This window comes from Ambystoma mexicanum, chromosome 3p (assembly GCF_040938575.1).
Source record: "Ambystoma mexicanum isolate Mex_15411 chromosome 3p, UKY_AmexF1_1, whole genome shotgun sequence".
NCBI lineage: Eukaryota > Metazoa > Chordata > Amphibia > Caudata > Ambystomatidae > Ambystoma > Ambystoma mexicanum.
In genome coordinates, this window is record NC_090925.1 from 1,218,076,538 (window position 1) to 1,218,096,504 (window position 19,967).

Consider the following 19,967-nt stretch of genomic DNA (forward strand, 5'->3'; position numbering starts at 1 on the left):
GGATTCAGACCGACAGCATGAGTCAGTCACCTGGACCCCCGTCTTACTTGCCAGCGATGCATTCTTATCCACTTCTCTCATCTGGTCTTCCCCTCTAGGGTGTAAGTCAATGGAGCGTGATATAACCTTTTGAGGGATTGGTATGGTTAGATTGTCCGCTTCCGCCGCTTGGGCTGGAGTTATAGGTTGGTTAGATGTTATTGGTACCGGATGGGCCATCTCCATTACCCCCCATGTCTTCAGTGCTCTTATTGGTCAGAGACTCTTGAGGCGTAGTTTTAGGTTTGGGCGATTCGACTATCTCAGTTTCATCTGGGGGCAGCTCCACAACAACTGGAGGCAGCTCCACAGCCGGGTCGATTGTCACACATTTTGCCATGTGACTAGCTGTACTTGCTACGACTACCACTTCCACACTGTTTATAGGGCAAGGAGGAGATTTGTTTTTCTTACTCACCCCGGCCGCCTCTTCCATGGAGCTGCTGTGGTCTTCAAACGTCCTCACACGAGCGTCTCCTAGGCTTAGCTGCAGTCACAGTGATGTTGCAGGTGATCCACTCTTCCACGAACACCTCGAGACGAACACTCGGCCAAACACTCCTCCACGCTCTGCTTGTGGCGAGTGTTTTGTACTGCAGGCTCCTCCTCCTCAGGCTCGCTATGGACAGAGCCAACAGACTGCAAGATCCAGGAAAAGAAACAGAGTGGCCACACTCGGCCAAACACTCTGCCACGCTCCGCTTGTGGCGAGTGTTTTGTACTGCAGGCTCTTCCTCCGCAGGCTCGCTATGGACAGAGCCAACAGACTGCAGGATCCAGGAGAAAAAATACGTAGTGGCCACACTCGGCCAAACACTCCCAACATCAATCACGTCTTCAGCATCATTCAGGCCTGGATGGCCACCGATCATCTCTGCCTGAATGATGAAAAAACAGAGCTCCTTATTGTGGGCTTCCCACACCACCTCAAACTCCTCAGCCCTGCCTTCTCTTCCTTTTGCATTGATGGTAATACCATCGCTGTTTCCGCCCATGTAAAAACACTAGGCATTTATCTGGACACCGAACTAAACATGCAAAAACATGTCAAAGCTATCGCCTCATCTGCAGCCTATTCTACAAAACTTATAAACCTTTCTAGGAAATTCCTTACCTCCAACAACTGTCTCCCCCTAGCCAGAGCCATCATAAGCAGCAAACTAGAGTACTGCAATGCTACCCTAGCAGGGATCTCCACCAAAAACATCAACAAACTCCAACTGCGCCAAAACAATACACTCAGAGCAGTCTGGGGCTTGAAGTGCTCCGACCACATCTCTCATATCAGACAGGAAGAACAGTGGCTTCCCATCAAAGCCTGCATTTAATTCAAACTCCTTACCATAATTTACTGCTGCTTACACAATACTGTACCCCCTTACCTCAATAACCGCATTACCAAGAAACACAACATGCGCAATCTCCGCTCTTCCACCACATCAGCCTTGAACATACACAGATTTGCTAGAACGAGAGATGGGGGCTCCTGCTTCACCATCATTGCTCCCACACTCTGGAACACCCTCCCCCAGCAGATCCAAGAAGAACCTTCCTATGCACTCTTCAGAAAGAAAGTAAAACCTCACTGTTCAACAAATATCTGTAAATAACTTGGACCGTCCTATCTACTCTGAATTTGACTCATGATCTATAATGCAATGTACCTACCACACTGTGTATGACTCACAATCTATGATGTAATGCAATTATCATACTGTTTCCATCTAATCCAAACTATGTACCTTTAATGCTGTGATACCTCCGGGTATGGGCCCTACCAACAAATAAAATAAATAAATAAACAGGTCTCAAAGCCTTGGGAAATCTCAAAAGGCCTAATCCACAGAAATACATATCTCTGTAGAGCTCAGACAGTAGCTGGCAACCAGTGCCAAGGTTAGAGTGAAATTAGGGAATATCGGAACGACGGAGCGAAGGCATGAGATAGCAACAGCCAAGACTCAAGCAATATACTCCCAGATTAATTACAGTGTTATAAGAGCACAACCAGCCTTTGTTAGCTAGGTGCTGTATAACAGTAAACCAAAAGACTCCATGGAGAGTAAATCAAGAGTTTCCCCAGTGGTAATAGAAAATACGACACAAACATTAATATTAGATTGAATCTCAATGAATAAGAGGTCAATCTATTCCAAACACGGTACCAAGTGCATGTGACCCATAATTTGAGAAAAATTACCATTCATTAAAAGCCAACATAGATTGGACACCTGCAACACTCCCTACACATGCACGTAGACATGAGGTGCCACCCAAGGTTAAGTACAAAGGGATTGCCCGTTCTCATGGCCTGAGAATGAGGGATGGTCATTTTTAATTGAAGCAGGAATGTTCCATGGGTCTCTCTCTCTCCCTATTCCATGTCTGGCTCATATCCTGATTACCTGCCAAGGGTCCAAGGTTGGTAAGCAATGTGCCAACCTATGAAAATTTCATAGAGACATGCCGCCCATCAAGTGGTATGCCAACCAACTTCTTGTCGGGGAGATGATGTAGTCTAACCTTTATCGATATAGGGGTGGGTCCAGGTGGAGCCTTCAGATATGTGTAACTCAATGAAAATCTTTAAAACTTACGGAATCCATATGTAGTCAAACCCACTAACCTATCCCCATAGGTTTTGTTTACTGATATTATGCTATGACGTCATCGATGACACATTTGCATTATTAAAGCAACTGTTTGTTGATGAGTATGTCGAGAGTGATGAGATGTCCATGCTGGTAGGCTCTCCCGGCTTTGTTTCATTGCGAATAAAGTTGGGTTTTGCTGTGCACTTTGTCTACTCCGTCACTGAGTCTGGTTTGGATTGACTCTGTTTCCTTATAGCTAATACTAAAACGCAATAAGGGGGTTCCAGACTGTGAATACAAGTGATTCACAACCAGCATGCAGAACACCAGTGACAACAACGTGGATGTTATGGGGACCAATGGAATTTGTGTTGGTGGCGCCACGCTTTGCCAGGCCTTGCCAGTGTGGCCGAGTCCATGCATAATTTATGAAACTGAAAAGGTGCACAATTGCATATGTGCACATGCTTGTACATAATTTTTCCTTTGGAACAAAAGGACCCTCTTTCTGCTTGGTTGCCTGCAGTGTCTGCAGGCTGTTATTTCCAGTAAACCTGAACTGTAAAATGAATCTCTTCCTGTAACCTTTTCATGGATTTATCTTCTATTTTCAAGTGCCCGTCTCTCCCCATTCCCACGCACTTTTTTTAACGAGTTTGAGCAGTGAGTGCACGCGTTATTCGCTAAGGTGCACCTCACAGCTTCCACCGGCGCATTACCCTGATTAGTTGCAGCCGTCTCTGCACTTGATCCCCTTTCTCATCTCGTGTACGTCATTGCTGTGCGCGACACACTACTGCTTCATGAAGCCGTACCCAGAACACCAGGGCACTTTAAAAAATAATCATCATTAATGTCGTGTCAGGTGAAGAAATAAGTTTCTCAATGAATGATAGAGTTGAACCATAATGTATATTATTCGTACTTGAATTAGTTTAACATACATTGGACCGAGAAGTGTAGGGAATGGAAAATAGAATTCATGGAAATTAATACCTTGAGCCATTTACAAAAATAGTTTAGCAAATCTACACAGGCATTCCTTTTAAGAGTTTCAGGACTGTGTTCCCTGTTCACAGGCTTGAGAACGTGTGGCGTGCAAGAAAACAGTCTTAAAAAATTACATGTTATGAACTGAACAGATGTTTTCTTTAATAACAGAAGTGCTCCGACTCTGAAATGAAAAACTGAGATGTTTACAGGAGGTGAATGATCGTCGGCTCTGTAAAAAAAAGACTCTTGTGATTCTTATCTTTGCACATTATTTCAGCCTCAGAAACACGTTGGCGCGTTGAAGCGTCTACCGAAGGCCTGAGGATCCAGTCCCGCGACTCGTGTCTGTGGACATGGTTGGCCATCTGCCTCATTGAGTAAAACATCTACGCAGTGCTAGAAAACGCGCGCCAAATATGCTACACAAAGGAGCGAGCGCCTTTCCCTGCACTTTGGCGCCCTTGCTTGCAGCAAAAAAAGGAACGAGAAATTGGTTTACTGCCTTTGGCAAGAGAGTTTTAGGGAGGGAAAAACATTGTTCCGGCGTTGGTTTGTTTTACACTGAATTTGGGAGCCTTCCCAGTTTGTATCTTTCCTTTAGAAGTGCCAAGCTCATTTAGTATAGCTTAATTGGAGTTCCATCTTATTAAACGGTAGAAACTCAAGAACATATATAATAAGAGTGCTTTCAGAGCGTGGTGGCCGTCCTTTCTTGACTGCCCAAAAGGGTAAGGTTCTCACAAAGATGCCCTGGCGTACACGATACATATTGTTTAGATTGACTTTATTATGTGTGTGCATCCAGCAACTGAACCGCCTCCATACATGCAACCATTACAGAAGACCACCTTAGCGATTGCTATTCATTGCTACACTGAATGTTGGAAATGGAAATGGTTTTTGTGGGATTCCACCAGCGATATTGGGGATGAAGTTGATACCAATATACATCATCACTGTGTGACAGGGTCAGGAACATTACTTTGTCAAGGGGGGGTTGGAGATCCGTCTCAGCCGGGAATGGGAGGCCCACCAGGGCTTTCACTATAGCCAGGCCTTCCACAGAGGCGGGGTGTTGGAGTTGGGAGGAACCCAGTCGGTGTCCTTTCTGCATGTCCCTGCATGTTTGAAATGAGTGCAACATTTTCTTGCCCCATACCTGTTGTGCACACTCCTGGCCAGTCTATTTCTGTTATCCCTAGAAAACTACAGTTCCCGGAAGATCCTCTCAAGCTCCAGTGAATCTTCCCTCTGACCCTCCTCACTTGTTTCTTCTGTGGAGCTGTCTAGGGTCTCTGTCCTCTTCTTTCTCCGGCCTTTCTTAGGGCCTCATTACACAGTAGGAGGTAACCATGGTGCTATTAATGCCATGGCTACCCCCTACCGCCTTCTGGGTCCGGGTAGGCGGTATGGGGACTTACCGGGTCATTCCGACCCTGGAGGACCCGGTAAGTCCCTATGCCAATTACCATCCCCCATTCCCATTGAGCCCCTATAGGGCTCAATGGGAATGGGGAAGGAGCAAATAATGGTACCGCTATCAGCGGTACAGTTATTAGCTCTGAAGTCCCTCAGCGGGTCCCGTCCTTACCGTGTGGTCTGACCATACGTTAAGGACGGGACCCGCTGAGGGACCTCGTAATAGGGTGGTAAGGGATTACCGGCACCGGTGCCCTTACCGGTGCCGGTAATCCCTTACCGCATAACGTGTAATGAGGCCCTTAGTCTCCTCTTCCTTCTTCTCCTTCTTTCTTTCGGAGAGATAAGGGTGGGCTCCCCCAGAAGCCACCTTGACTGAGTAGGGAAACTACAGACAAGAGGTGACTCAGGGGTGATAGTCCCAAACAGGGAAAAAGCCAAAGGCTAAAAAAAACCTGTATAGACTGAAATAGGTATTGCAGGTCCAACCAGACAGTGCATAGAAGAAATGGAGGCCCAGGGGTACTGAGGGAGGCTGGAACCAAGGCAGTAGACTGAGGAGAATGAAGAACAGTCACTGCTAGCGAATAAGGAACACCAATAAGATGGGATAAGCCACAGGGGAAAGAATCCTGATAAGGAGAGCGAGAGAGAGAGAGCTATGGTCGCGGAATGCAGCGGAGACCGGGAGCTGGTGTGCGAGGAGGAACAAGCCACACTGCAGCCACGACCAGGGTAGACCACAGAGAAAGGCTAATGACACGGCTGACTCTGCCAGTGGAAACAGAGAAGGCGCGAGTCAGATGAGTCTTCTCTATAGGTGAGGAATCCAGAGAGTAATGCCACAGGAGGTACCGGCTCTGCAGGGAGGACCCGGGGAGGCACGAGCTAGATACCGGCAGCAAAGGGGAAAACAGAAGAGTATGTCCCCGGTGATATCAGCTCTGCGGCTGAAGCCAGGCTGAAAGGGCGCGAGCCAAGAACACCCCCGTGGGCGAGAGGGAAAGGGAAAAAGGAAAGCTGCGAAACGGGGGGAGCCCGAGCGCTGAGGGAGAAAGCACAACGGGAAGGCAAGGAAGGCACAGAGTGAAACAAAGGAGCGGACTACGAGTGTAACTGCAACAAGAGTTGCAACACTCATAGCAGGGGGTGTGCCCTATCTTTATAGTGCCAGAATCCAAGGAAGACTAGGCTGCTGCTTGCATAAAAAACGTGACGACCCGAAACTACCAGAGCCTCCAACGCTGCCATACCTTCCAGGGGCGGAGCGTGACAGATCCAGCGGCGGTAAGAGCGAGCAAGCAGCCCAACCAAGAGAGAGACATCAAGAAAGCTGCAGACTGGGAAGTGATCCATACATTGATCTGGCAATCCCAGAGCACCCACAACCTGGACTCAAGTAATGATGTTTCTCACCTCAAGACTGTGGAGCGTGCCATGCAGCTTTCCAGCAATCACAACGCTTACCTGTGATGGGGCCGCACAGTGGTCCCGCTGTCAAACCGGTATCCAACTTACAAACTAGGATATTGTAATTGATTCTCACTGCCGCCATTGACTAGATCCGGCAGGACTGCATACAAAAAACGGGTGCAGGGGCTTAAGACTCCTTTTATGCTTTTACTCAGCTGTTACACCTCTCATGGGGAAAATAAATCCAGCTGTTAGCCTGGGGAACCAGGCGAGGGAGGGAGCCAATGAAGGGAGAAGGAGGGGGAGTAGTACAGGGGCTAGGATACAGGAAGGTGTAGGTTATTCTGGTGAGGTCAATGGAGGAGAAGGAGGACCAACAGACCAAGTGGAGGAAGGGCGGTGTACAATTGCGTAGAGGAGGATTGCTGAAGTGTTATGGATGTGGTATTGGTTGTTGGGAGAAAATGGTACTTTGGTTTGAGTGTGTGTGTGCATGGTGTGTGAGTAGAACTAATAGAGAGAGAGAGAGAGAGTAGGCAGTGAATGAAAAGGTGAATGGAGAAGTGTAAGAAGAGTGAATGCAAGAGGAGGTTTGCATTGGATTGTAGGGGACTGGAGACACAAGAGTAATAGCAGTATTGTTACACATCGCCGCAAGTGGTCTCTATGGGCACGGACCCGCTTGTGCGGCGCTTTGATTCCTAACACCTCCAAGTTGGAAGCTTGTGATTCTCACCGACCGGCTGGTAGCGGTCTAGTTGTTGCACGCTCCCTTGACGTGCGGCCGAGCGATCACGTGATCCTTTATCCGGAAACGAAGCGACCAGTGCTTCGCGTCGCTTCTGCCTTTGATGCTCTGTGAGTTCGCTTCTGAATCCTCCTCTCTCTCCATGCTTTCATTTCCCTCTGTGTTTGTGGTTCCGACTTACCCTGTGTTTACTTTCCCTTTTCAGATCCTTCCCTCAGCTTTCGCTAGTTTTGCTCTCAGTCAGCTTCACGGATCAATCTCATTTGTTTCCCGTTCTGGCCAGTCCCCCATCTGAGTAAGTTCCCATCCTCTAGGGTTCCCTTGAGTATTTCTACATGGTTCTCATCTCCTGTTATCCTTCCAGATTCTCCCGAAGCTTTCCTTCTCAGCCAGGTTCCAGATCTGAACTCTCGTCCTCTTCCCTCAGTCCTTTTCGGGTGAGAGGATTTCCATTGATCTCTCTTTCCTTTTCTTTCCTTGGGCTCTCCTCTAACCTGCTCCCTATTTCTTCCCTTCTCATAACTGCAGACAAGGTGTCTTGTGTGATTCCGGGGGTTCCTGTCGGAGACGTCCAACCTTCTACCATCAGCCTGATCTGCACGAGCGGGGATTTCGTCCAGGGTTTTCTTCCCATCTAGGGTTTCCCTGGGAGTCCTGCCCTCTCTCCTGGGTCACTTTACCCTGGGCTGAGTGGCCAGGGCTGTCACTGGGAAATCTTCACATCTGCTTTGGTTCTCCCAGTTGGAGTCATTGATTGCTAAGGTGAGCTGTTTGTGGGTTCCTACCTAATTTTGTGCTACAACAGCTTTAATTACATATATATACAGTGGAGTAACAGTAAGCGACGCCCGAAAGAATATTGGCAATCGTAATTCCAAATGGAACAACAAATGCAGCAGCTAATGGCGGCCATGCAGGCCATATCATTAGAGGTACAATCCTTGAAACAGGATAATGCTCAACTACGACATCAAGTAGCTAGAGCCTTTTCAGACACTCCCCTGTCATCCTTACATTCCGTTATGTACGGCGGTGACCCCTACAGATTAAAGGAATTCCTTGACAGTTGTACCATCCAATTCACTTTCAAACCTCGCTTTTTCCCTACCGATAAAGATAAGGTAGGCTATGTTATTTCACATATTTCTGGTCCAGCATTGGCTTGGGCAACCCCTTTAGTTACTTCCAACAATGTGATTCTCTATTCTTACACCGCCTTCACTAACAGCCTCAAAACCATGTTTGGTAGAAAGGAGATTTCGGTTGCCACACAAGAACGGCTTCTCGATCTAAAACAAGGAAACAAAGAATTACTTTGGTATATCACTCAGTTCAAGCAACTATCCTCTGAACTACGCTGGCCAGATGAAAGTCTCTTCACTATTTTTCAGAGAGGTCTCACGGATGAACTCAAAGATGAGGTCTCTAAAGTCCCTCGTCCCGCTAATCTAGCTGATATGATCACCTTAAGCATGCAGATTGATTACCGTATGCATGAAAGGACATATGAAAAGAAAAAGGGGAAAGGAACATGACCGCAGTTGGTGTATTCCCCTACCATTTAGAAATCTCTGTCTTCTACTGTAGAACCCATGCAAATTGGGACCGTTCGAGGACCGATTTCGGCTACTGAAAGGGAGAGGAGAAAGTCTTTGAAACTATGTATGTACTGTGGGTCCTCTACTCATGTTTTGAAAGACTGTCACTTGGTTCCTCCTCGTCGCTCTCCTATTCCTAAGTCAGGAAACTTCAAAGTCTTACCGTTAGGGGAAGACCGGTAAGTGCCCAGCAACATTCTTCCCCGTATCAGACCATTATGTCACTTGATAACTCTCTCATCAACCAGTCCATGGTGGTAGTTTCTCTTTCCATCCTGTTACCAGAAAATGTCATCCCAGGTATTCCAGCTTTAATAGACTGTGGAGCGGCTGGTAATTTTGTGGATGTGGAGTGGGCGAAATTACACGGTATTTCTCAGGTACCAAAGATGTTGGTTACTCCTATTCAGGGAGTAGATGGTACCCCTCTGAGTTCGGGTCCTATTAAAGAACAAACCATTCCGCTCACTTGTAAGATATCGAGTCATAAGGAAACCCTGGTTTTTGATGTTATCAGGACTGCCCATTACCCAATCATTCTAGGGCTCCCTTGGCTGAGACTGCATAACCATTTCATAAACTGGGCTGCTGGAACCCTTTTTCTATGGTCAGAATATTGCGTCCATCATTGTCTTTCTCAAGAATCAGTGGGGATCCGAATACCTTCGGATGAGACTCTCAAACCAGCTGTATCTTCCATCATCCAACTTGAGATTCCTGACTGTCATGTGCCTTACCGATCAGTGTTTGAAAATCCTGAATTTCCTACTCTGCCTCCTCATCGAAGAGATGACTGTCACATAGATCTGCTTCCTGATCAACCCATTCCCTTTGGCCACATGTACGTTCTTTCTCAAAGAGAAAAGTCAGTACTAAAAGAATACCTTCAAACCCATTTACGGAATGGTCTCATTTCTGAGTCGGTGTCTCCTGCAGGGGCTTCATTATTCTTTATTCCCAAAAAGGACTCAGATGAGCTCCGTCCTTGTATTGATTATCGTGGTCTCAACAAGATAACTACCGCTGACAAGTATCCCATGCCTCTCATCACGGACATCGTTGAAGCTGTTCGAGGGGCTTCTTGGTATACCAAGTTGGATCTTCGTGGTGCATACCATCTTATTCGTATTGCACCCGGAGACGAATGGAAGACCGCATTCCGGACTCCCTTTGGACATTATGAATATCACGTAATGCCATTTGGTTTAGTGAATGCTCCTGCGATATTTCAGAGATTCATGGAACACCTATTTGCCGACATATTGTTCCGTTTCGTTATCATCTATCTCGACGATATCCTTGTTTATTCCAACAACCAAGAAGAGCACATTCATCATGTTAATACCATGCTAGAACGCCTTCAATCCAACCATCTCTACTGTAAAACATCCAAGTGTGAATTCCATCAGAAACAGGTTACCTATCTAGGCTTTGTCCTATCTTTCCAGGGTATTTCCATGGACCCCAAAAAGATATCTGCAGTTGTGGATTGGCCTATTCCAACTGGGATAAAAGACATACAGAGGTTTTTGGGGTTCGCAAATTTTTATCGTAAATGTATTCCTTCCTTCTCAGAAATCATACTTCCCTTGACTCGACTTCTCAAGAAAGGTGTCTCATTTGTTTGGAATGAATCAGCTCAGAAGGCATTCGACATTTTGAAGGAAATGTTTACTTCCGCAACCATTTTGATCAACCCTGACCAATCCAAACAATTCATTGTTGAGACGGACGCTTCCCAGAATGCTTTAGGAGCTGTGTTGTTACAGTCATCAGAGCAAGGTGAAGAAAGACCAGTGGCATACTTATCCAAGACATTTAATTCTGCCGAGGTAAATTATTCTGTACTCGAGAAGGAACTGATGGCTATCAAGCGCGCCTTCGAGGAATGGAGGCATTTGCTTTTGGGTTCCCCCTTTCCTGTCTTGGTGCGTACGGATCACCAAAATCTCAAGGTTCTTCAAAATGCTTACACCACAAATAGCAGACAAGCACGTTGGGCTTACTTCTTCTTACCCTTTCGGATAGAATTTATTTACTGGCCTGGCAGACATAATTTAAGAGCAGATGCTTTATCCCGCAAAGATTGTCCAACTTCTTCTTTTTGCCCAGAAAAGATGTTTCCCAATGCTCGTTTCATTGCAGTACTTACAGATTTCCTTCAAGAGGTACGAACAGCCACCACTCTTAATAAAACTTTCTGTGATGACCTGGCATCTACTTATCATCTCTCCAAGGAAACTGAATACTATTTTCATGGTACTCAAGTTTTGATTCCCGTTCCTTCATTACAACTGGAGCTGTTAAAGATTTGTCATGACTCACGAGCTGCAGGACATAGGGGTGTACTTCCCACATTGGAACTCATCCAACAACATTCCTGGTGGCCTTCCATGAGATCTGACGTCCGGGACTATGTTGCCGCCTGTAAGATTTGCCCTCATGCCAAGTCTCCTCGTTCACCACCGTTAGGGTTATTAGCAAGAATGCCCATACCAGACCGTCCTTGGCAGATCATTTCCACTGATTTCGTATCTGATCTACCTCCATCAGCGAATATGACTACTATCATGGTAACGATCGATTATTTCACCAAGTTAGGACACTTTACACCTTTGCGAAAACTACCCAGTGCTCCTTTCATGGCCAAAATTTTTATCTCTGAAGTTTTTTCTCGCCATGGTCTACCAGACACTATTGTGTCGGATAGAGGTCCCCAGTACACCTCTCTCTTTTGGCAACAGGTTTGTCGCATTCTGGGTATTAAACGTGCCCTCTCTTCTGGATACCATCCCCAGACGAACAGTCAAACAGAGCGATTGAACCAAACCCTCAAGGGATACTTGCGGTGCTTTATTTCTGCAGCTCAAGACAATTGGGTGGAACTGCTTCCTTTTGCAGAATTTGCGTACAATAACTCTTTGCATTCTGCTCTCCAGTCCACCCCCTTCTTTTGTACCTATGGTTATCACCTTTCCTTTGCTCCGAATGTGTCTCCCTCTGATTCTGGCTGTCCGGGTGTGGATACTCTGATTGCAGATATCCATGAGGGACAGAGACTTGCTAAGCAGTCATCACAGAGAGCTCAGGATCGAGCGAAGAAATACGCCGATCTTTGTCGTTGAGACTTTAAGGAACTGACCATCGGGGATTCGGTCTGTTTGGCTTCCAGATTTCTTCCTCGTCATTTGGTCCCGTCTAAGCTTTCTCCCAGGTACTTTGGTCCTTTTCTAGTTCTCTCCAAGATTGGGACTGCTGCTGTCCAACTTGCCTTACCTGCTTCCTGGTCTCGGATTCACCCGGTTTTCCACCTGTCCCAGATTAAGCCAGTGGTGCGGGATCGTTTTCATCGCGATGGGGATTCTCTACCGCCTCTGGTTCTCACAGACAGTGGTCCTTAATTTGAGGTGGCTGCTATCTGTGATTCACGATTCCATCGTGGTTGGTTGCAGTTTCTGATTGACTGAAAGGGTTATTCTCCTGCTGAAAGAACTTGGGAGCCAGCTTCTGGGTTTCGTGCACCCCGTCTTGTGCGGCGTTTTTTCCTGCTTCATCCGGGTAAACCCGGGGCGCCCTCCCGGAGGAGGGGGCATACTGTTACACATCGCCGCAAGTGGTCTCTATGGGCACGGACCCGCTTGTGCGGCGCTTTGATTCCTAACACCTCCAAGTTGGAAGCTTGTGATTCTCCCCGACCGGCTGGTGGCGGTCTAGTTGTTGCACGCTCCCTTGACATGCGGCCGACCGATCACGTGATCCTTTATCCGGAAACGAAGCGGCCAGTGCTTCGTGTCGCTTCTGCCTTTGACGCTCCGTGAGTTCGCTTCTGAATCCTCCTCTCTCTCCATGCTTTCATTTCCCTCTGTGTTTGCGGTTCCGACTTACCCTGTGTTTACTTGCCCTCTTCAGATCCTTCCCTCAGCTTTCGCTAGTTTCGTTCTCAGTCAGCTTCACGGATCAATTTCCCGTTCTGGCCAGTCGCCCACCTGAGTAAGTTCCCATCCTCTAGGGTTCCCTTGAGTATTTCTACCTGGTTCTCATCTCCTGTTATCCTTCCAGATTCTCCCGAAGCTTTCCTTCTCAGCCAGGTTCCAGATCTGAACTCTCATCCTCTTCCCTCAGTCCTTTTCGGGTGAGAGGATTTCCATTGATCTCTCTTTCCTTTTCTTTCCTTGGGCTCTCCTCTAACCTGCTCCCTATTTCTTCCCTTCTCATAACTGCAGACAAGGTGTCTTGTGTGATTCCGGGGGTTCCTGACGGAGACGTCCAACCTTCTACCATCAGCCTGATCTGCACGAGCGGGGATTCCGTCCAGGGTTTTCTTCCCATCTAGGGTTTCCCTGGGAGTCCTGCCCTCTCTCCTGGGTCACTTTACCCTGGGCTGAGTGGCCAGGGCTGCCACTGGGAAATCTTCACATCTGCTTTGGTTCTCGCAGTTGGAGTCATTGATTGCCAAGGTGAGCTGTTTGTGGGTTCTTACCTAAATTTGTGCTACAACAGCTTTCATTACATATATATACAGTGGAGTAACACGTATGGATAGAGGGGAGGAGTAGAAGTGTAGACAGTGGAGAGCAGTAGTGTGGAGGGGAGAGTAGTGGAATGAAGAGGGGAGAGTAGTGGAGCAGTGAGAGTAGTAGTAGTGGTACAAGGGGACATTCGTTTTGATGTTAAGGGGATGAGATAGAGTAAGATCAGAGGCTCGAGGTAGGTTGAAGAGAGAGGAACTTTGAAGGTGTAGAAGAGGAAGTGGGAGGGAGAGAGAGAAGAGATGGTGGATGGAATAATAGGGAGGAGAGTATAAGGAGGAAGGAGAAAGACAGGAGGCATAGGGAGAGGAATACAAGGGCACAGAAGGAAAGGACCAAGTGAGGCCTGAGGGTTTGGAACACACCAATCCTTACATCATACTGCATTGGGGAGCTTATGGTGGGACTACCTCTATTTTTCCCAGAGGACATTAGAGAGATAAGGTGTTTACCTTTAGGCCATCACAACCAGACAGACAGCTGCTTAACCAGTAAGGGTTACCAACCTCTAGATTCAATGCTGGGGTTGAGGAATACCTGGATAGGAAGAGAACGGCCTGCACTAGAAAGAGAGAGAGAGGAATGGACCTTAGGGAGCCCTTTTCTATTCTGAAAATAAAAACACTTGAACTGTTTTTGAGAGTTGGTGTGTTCTTCAGGCAAACTGTGACAACTGCCACTTTAAATCACTGGCAAAAAACAGATACATTTGCCGTGTCCCAGGATTCAGCACATCTCCCATGGCGCAATCCCCCATTCACCGCCACATAAACACACATACAGAGACATGCCTGCACACATGCATTCGCACATACACACACACACGCACATTTGTGTACCCCCTCACTGTGAGACTCACACACATGCAAATACCCACACATGCTCACTGATACCCGTATCTCTCAACTGCTAATTGACACATGCTCAGAGACACCCGCATCGCTCAACCTTGCACACACTCACAGACACTTGCACCCCCACACCCTGAGGCTCACACACATGCACATTACAACTTGGCCAGTTTTATCCATTCGGCACAGTCCCACATCCTGGGACCCATGCACAGGAAGCATGTGGTGTTGGAATTCGTAGGTCACTTTTGAGAGACCTGAGCAAGCAGACATTGCATATGTTGCGGCACTGACACGTAACCATCTGGCACTACAGGATCACCGCGGGTGCAGTGTTCACTGATAGCAGGGACAAGGCATTTGGGATTTTCCCAGATCCGCCATCAGGGGAGACATTATTTGCGCAATCCGGATCCTGGGAACATCCCTCCCAATTCCAGCACTGGATATTCTGGAGTGCTTGGCTTATATAAAGGACAACTGCACAAAGAAATGTTTGGACATAATACCGGGGGGCCTTTGCCCCTTACACACACTGGTCCACAAAATTCTCATTTTGCAGACTTACATTCACAGCAGGAAATTGCAAAGCACAGGGGGACTGGCTAGAGACACAAAGGGGGTCATTACAATTTGGGCAGTAAGGGATACCGGGCAACAGTAAGAAGACCGGTGCCGTTAATCCCTTACCGCCCAATTCCGAGGTCCCTTAGCGGGAGCCTCAAAAAACGTGTGGTCTGACCACATGTCCTTTATTGGTCCCGCTAAGGGACCAGGCGCTAATAATGGTACCGCAAATTGTGGTACTGTTAGTAGCTACTTCCCCATTCCCATTGAGCCCTATGCTAATAGCGCCATGCTACCTCCAAAGTCGTAATGCGGTCCAAAGACACAAAGGACCCATAGCCAGCTCCTTCAAGCATATTCAAGGGAACTAGGCCCATGTGGCCAGAAGGCTGGCGAATGCCCTTCACTCACATGGGTTCAGGAAGTGCATTTGCATTGACCTGACTTGAAGGACCTGTCACAGTGATCTAGTTTTTTACATTTCCACCCCTACCAGAAAGGGATCCTTGGTAGAGCTCTGTTTGACTCAAACATTCCTCCGAGCCTTGTTTCCGACAAGAAGACCAGGCCTAGGGGAAACTGATGATTTGGGTGCTGCAGTGCAGAGGGTGAAGCTGGATCATAGGTTGCTGCTGGTGAGTAAATAATTAAGTCTCCTTAGCGATAATGAAATGGGTACCTAGCAGAGGCGCCACCAAGGAGAGGCCAAGGGGGGCCACGGCCACCCTTATAAAACACTGGCCCCCCACCGGCCCACCTGACTCTTAGGTGTTTGTTTTGATGTGCCACACCGAGATTTCCCATGACCTCATCAGGCCACCCCTATAAAAAATGGCCGTCGGAGCCACTGGTACCTAGTGAAAATATGGTACGGCAATACTGTTGGGTAAGCCACATGTATCAGTTCGGATATTGCCACCCACATGTGTAACCAAAGTCAGGACCATGCAGTATTTACGGTGCCTTTCTTGTGCATGATCATGTAACGGAGCTGACAGGACAACTACATGTATACCCAGCCACGTGGCCTCACCTTGTCCCAGAAGCAATGCAGACCACAAGCGCAGGTGAAGCACTGCAGTCCTGTCATCACCAACCCAATAATGAAATAGACATGATGGAAGGAATGCAAGCACCTAACCACACAAATGGAGAACAACCTCATGAAGTACAAAATACTACTAATGCATGCAACACTACACCTCCCACAATGCAAAAACAATGTCCCATGAAACAATGGATATGCCTCTTTTTGGCAAGCAACACAGCTTTGGCCTCCAGTGATCACAATGAGCCAGCTACCTCCCAACCACCCAATACAAACAACGCGGCATTAAGCGGCAGTGGCAAACCGACCACTACCACCAGAGTGCCATCTAGCAGCAATGACATTACCACCACACCCTCTGCCCACACCAGCACTTTTACCTGCATATAGTTGGCATCTGTGCACAGTATTGGGAAAGGTAGGAAGGGTAAGCGCAAGACCCCCTTGCAGCCTACTCAGCCCCCTCCAGGACACCTGCACATCAGCATGTCCAGTGAAGGAAGATGTGCAAAGGTACTTCACATCTGAGGCGCTGCAGCGACTGCGCATCAGGGAGGAAAGTGATGCTGATGAACCAAGCACACAGAGGGTATCTGACAGTCACGACATGCATTATGTTTCTCAGACTACCCACTGGATGATACTTGTCACCGTCCATCTGACAAAGATACTGATAATGAGTATTATCCAATAGGTATATCTGGACAGGGTCAGATCCTTTGCCATCGCCTACATTGCCAGAAGGAGAACCCGGAAGAGTCTAGAATGCAAGCCCAGATTACCAACTGGATGCACAATATGAGGCAATCCTCCTGCTTGCGAGCAGGACTGCCAGGGCTGGCAATCAGAAGTGCAAAAAGGCATGTACAAGTCCTGAAGAATATTAAGAAGGCCATCACAGGCCTCAGCTAAAAGGTGGGCCAACACAATGCTTGGCTCTGTGCTCCCAACAAATGGCTTGCCAAGGCAACAACTCTAAAGAGCCAGAGAAGGGAGGAGGCCACAACAGTAAGCAATCATGTTTTCCAGAGGATGTCAGGCCTACTGGGGAAGCTGGACGAGTCCTTAGTCCATACACGGACAGCAGTTGTATGGGACCCAACTCAATGTCCTACTCAGTGGTGTAAAAGCAAGGAAATATCGAGGCTGAGTACCACATAAGGAAATACACCAAACACGGGCTATAAAGATTCACAGATCTTTAATACTGCACAGTTACAAAGAAACACAGATCTGATACAGATAGCTATCTGGCTCTTGACACCCCGCAATGAGTACCAGCCCGTCAGAGTGAGGAGGGAGAGTGCTGGACATCTAAACATTCACATTGTTATACATTTCCTACAATATTCTCCAGCCCCTCTACAGGTTAATAATCTGCGGTCTAGAGTTTGTGCCGAGTTCACATATAGCTCATACAATAATATGCACATGGATTACATAGGTTTGTGTTTCCAACAAGTTACAATGGCGAAGTGTATTCCTGGATTTAGCAGTGAGCCTCAGTACATATCTCTTCACAATGTAGTTCTGCCAGTGTCCACGCTCGACATTTACATAACATTTTCCTCGATGTGTATTCATGGATGAGGCTTGTTAGTGCAGACAATCCTTAGACCGGAAGTCATGCTCGGTGCAAGGTCTCATTACCTAGTCTAAACAGTCGTCCCTCGGGCAGTCTAACCATTAACAGAACTCAAAGGTCGGGGAGGCTTGGTTGCAAGTTAGAAATACAGTCCACCATTTTAGGACAGAGAATCACATACGAACAGAAATAAAAAATGGCGGATGAACCTAAAATGGCGGCGAAGTCGATCTAAAATCGGAACTTTGCAACGAAGTTTTCTTCGCAGAGCGACTAGGCTTAGGCCAATATAAATCAAATGGAGGCAACAATATGATTTCCTGTTTAACAAACCCTCCTTTTGGCCTAAGCCAAGCGCTAAACTACAATTAGTCACTTTACAAGTAACTCCACGTCTCAATGTCCATACAACCTGAATCACAATCATCAGAGATATCAATTGCCATAAGGTCTGTAAAAGAAATTTCCTTCAACACAAATTCGTTGGTCATTCTTTCCCGTCACGTACATTTTGTCCTAACATTCCCATAGTCTGTGCACAACATCCCCCTAACATTGAACATATGGCAGGAAGACATTGTATACAGCAACAGCAGAACAACAGAATACCCAGAATAATCAATAAGACCGAAAGTAGTTTCCATCCCCAGGATCATAAGAAGTTCCACAACCATGCGCTAAGATCCCAACTTCCCTCGGGAACATGCACTTCTGAACTAAGGACGTGCAGATTTTGTATAGCCTTTAAGATGGTTAGGGAGGAAAACGCAGCAAGCGGACCCCACTAATTTGCATACTCCACCACGCTCAGCCAGGATGACATCTAATGCCATCCGGTTCTGTAGTGCCACTAATCTGATTGCCTTTTGCTCTAGAGTCATGTTATATAGTATGTCAGTGGTCCGGTTGATGGTTCTCTCCTGTACTCTCGCTAGTCTTCTGATATCCTCAGAGTTCATAATCTGACCCCAAAATGGTACAAAGGATTTTGCTATCTCGCCCAGAATTTGTGGAGGAGTATCACCATTCTCGTCCCGCCTTGGTCGAGCCCTAGAGATTTATGTGGTACTAGCTATAAATACACCTGGCAACAGAATTCCTAAATAACAGGTTTCCTGCCAATCCGTAGGTAGCCATGGGAAAGCTTCATTACCTTCATTAGTCTTTCACTATCCCCAGCCAACTATTTTCCTTCATATACAAAAGACAGGGCAAAGGACAAGCCCTATGATGATTTTCCTGTTGGCACAGCCGAACCGCGCAGTAAGCCTAGCTCCGTGGACACAGATTGTACCTTGTGACTCCTGGTACAGTATGATCTGCGAACAGTGTGTCGTTGCTTCCTGATGGAAGTGATGAATTTACAACAGAACCTAACAGTGGTGCAAAAGGATCTGCAGGAGTGTGTGGAGATGAAGCAGCTGTTTCCCCAGGCCCTACGGGGTCAGGGAGTGTCTCCAAAGGACTTTCAGTACTGCTCAATGCTGAACGATCTTTGGGAGCAGAAAAAGTACGTTTCTCCGTATGTTCTTTATCGTGTGGCAAAGGGAAGGGTCCCTTTTGACATGCAACGCATGTATCCAGTGCTTTTTGCCTTCCACCCGAATCGCCGTCTGTGTGGCCAGGAGGACCTGGTGGGGCCCTTTCCACCGCGGTGCGAGACAGGATGCTCTTTCAAATGCCTTAAGGAGCACCCACTGCACAGGTCGGATACTATGACCTGGCCCCTCGTATTTTGCTGGGAGGGCTTCTCGCACCTGTTGGTAAATCAAATACAGATTTTTAGTTAACCGGTCACAATAATCAGAAAGAAGTACATGCTCAATGTCCCTCAGAGCCCTGGGTTTTGGGAGGTTCCAATTATTAGCTGGCCTACCCCCCTCATATGGGGAGAGCCCAGTCTTAGTCTGTGGGGTGGTGAGCATTGACAGTAACACTATCGGTAAGGCGTCCGGCCGTTTCAATTTGGTGCCGGCACACATCTTAGCGAGCTTGTTTTTCAAAATTCCATTGTGTCTCTCTACCAATCCAGCACTCTGAGCATGTCTGGCCGAATGGAACCGTTTATCGATCTGTAATCCCGTGCATATCTGCAGAATTACAGCAGCGATAAAATGTGGACCATTTTCCGACCAGATGACCCTTGGCAAAACAAACCTAGGAAAATATTCTGAATGGGAAGTGCAAGCGCTGAAAGTAACCGTACTATCAAGGAGCCATATTGAATCTTCGTTCCATGTGAGATTAAGAAACCTCGTTCTGCCCAAAGTCTACTGAAGTTGTGAACTACCCCAAAAGCATACTGACTATTAGTATATATGTTTACTTTAAGCCCTTCGGAAAGTTCAGAAGCTCGAGTCAATGCAATAATCTCTGCGGCCTGCGCAGAGTTATACAAAATTCTTTTGGTTTCCACAATCGTGCTTAGTGTGGTGATGGCATAAGTAGCCGTGGATGTACCATCCGGAAGTTTGAAGCAGGAGCCATCGCAAAACAACTCCCCTTGTGGGTCATTCAAAGGTGTATCTTTCAGATCAATCCTGCCTTTAGTTTCTTGTTCTGTGGTGTAAAGGCAGTCATGTG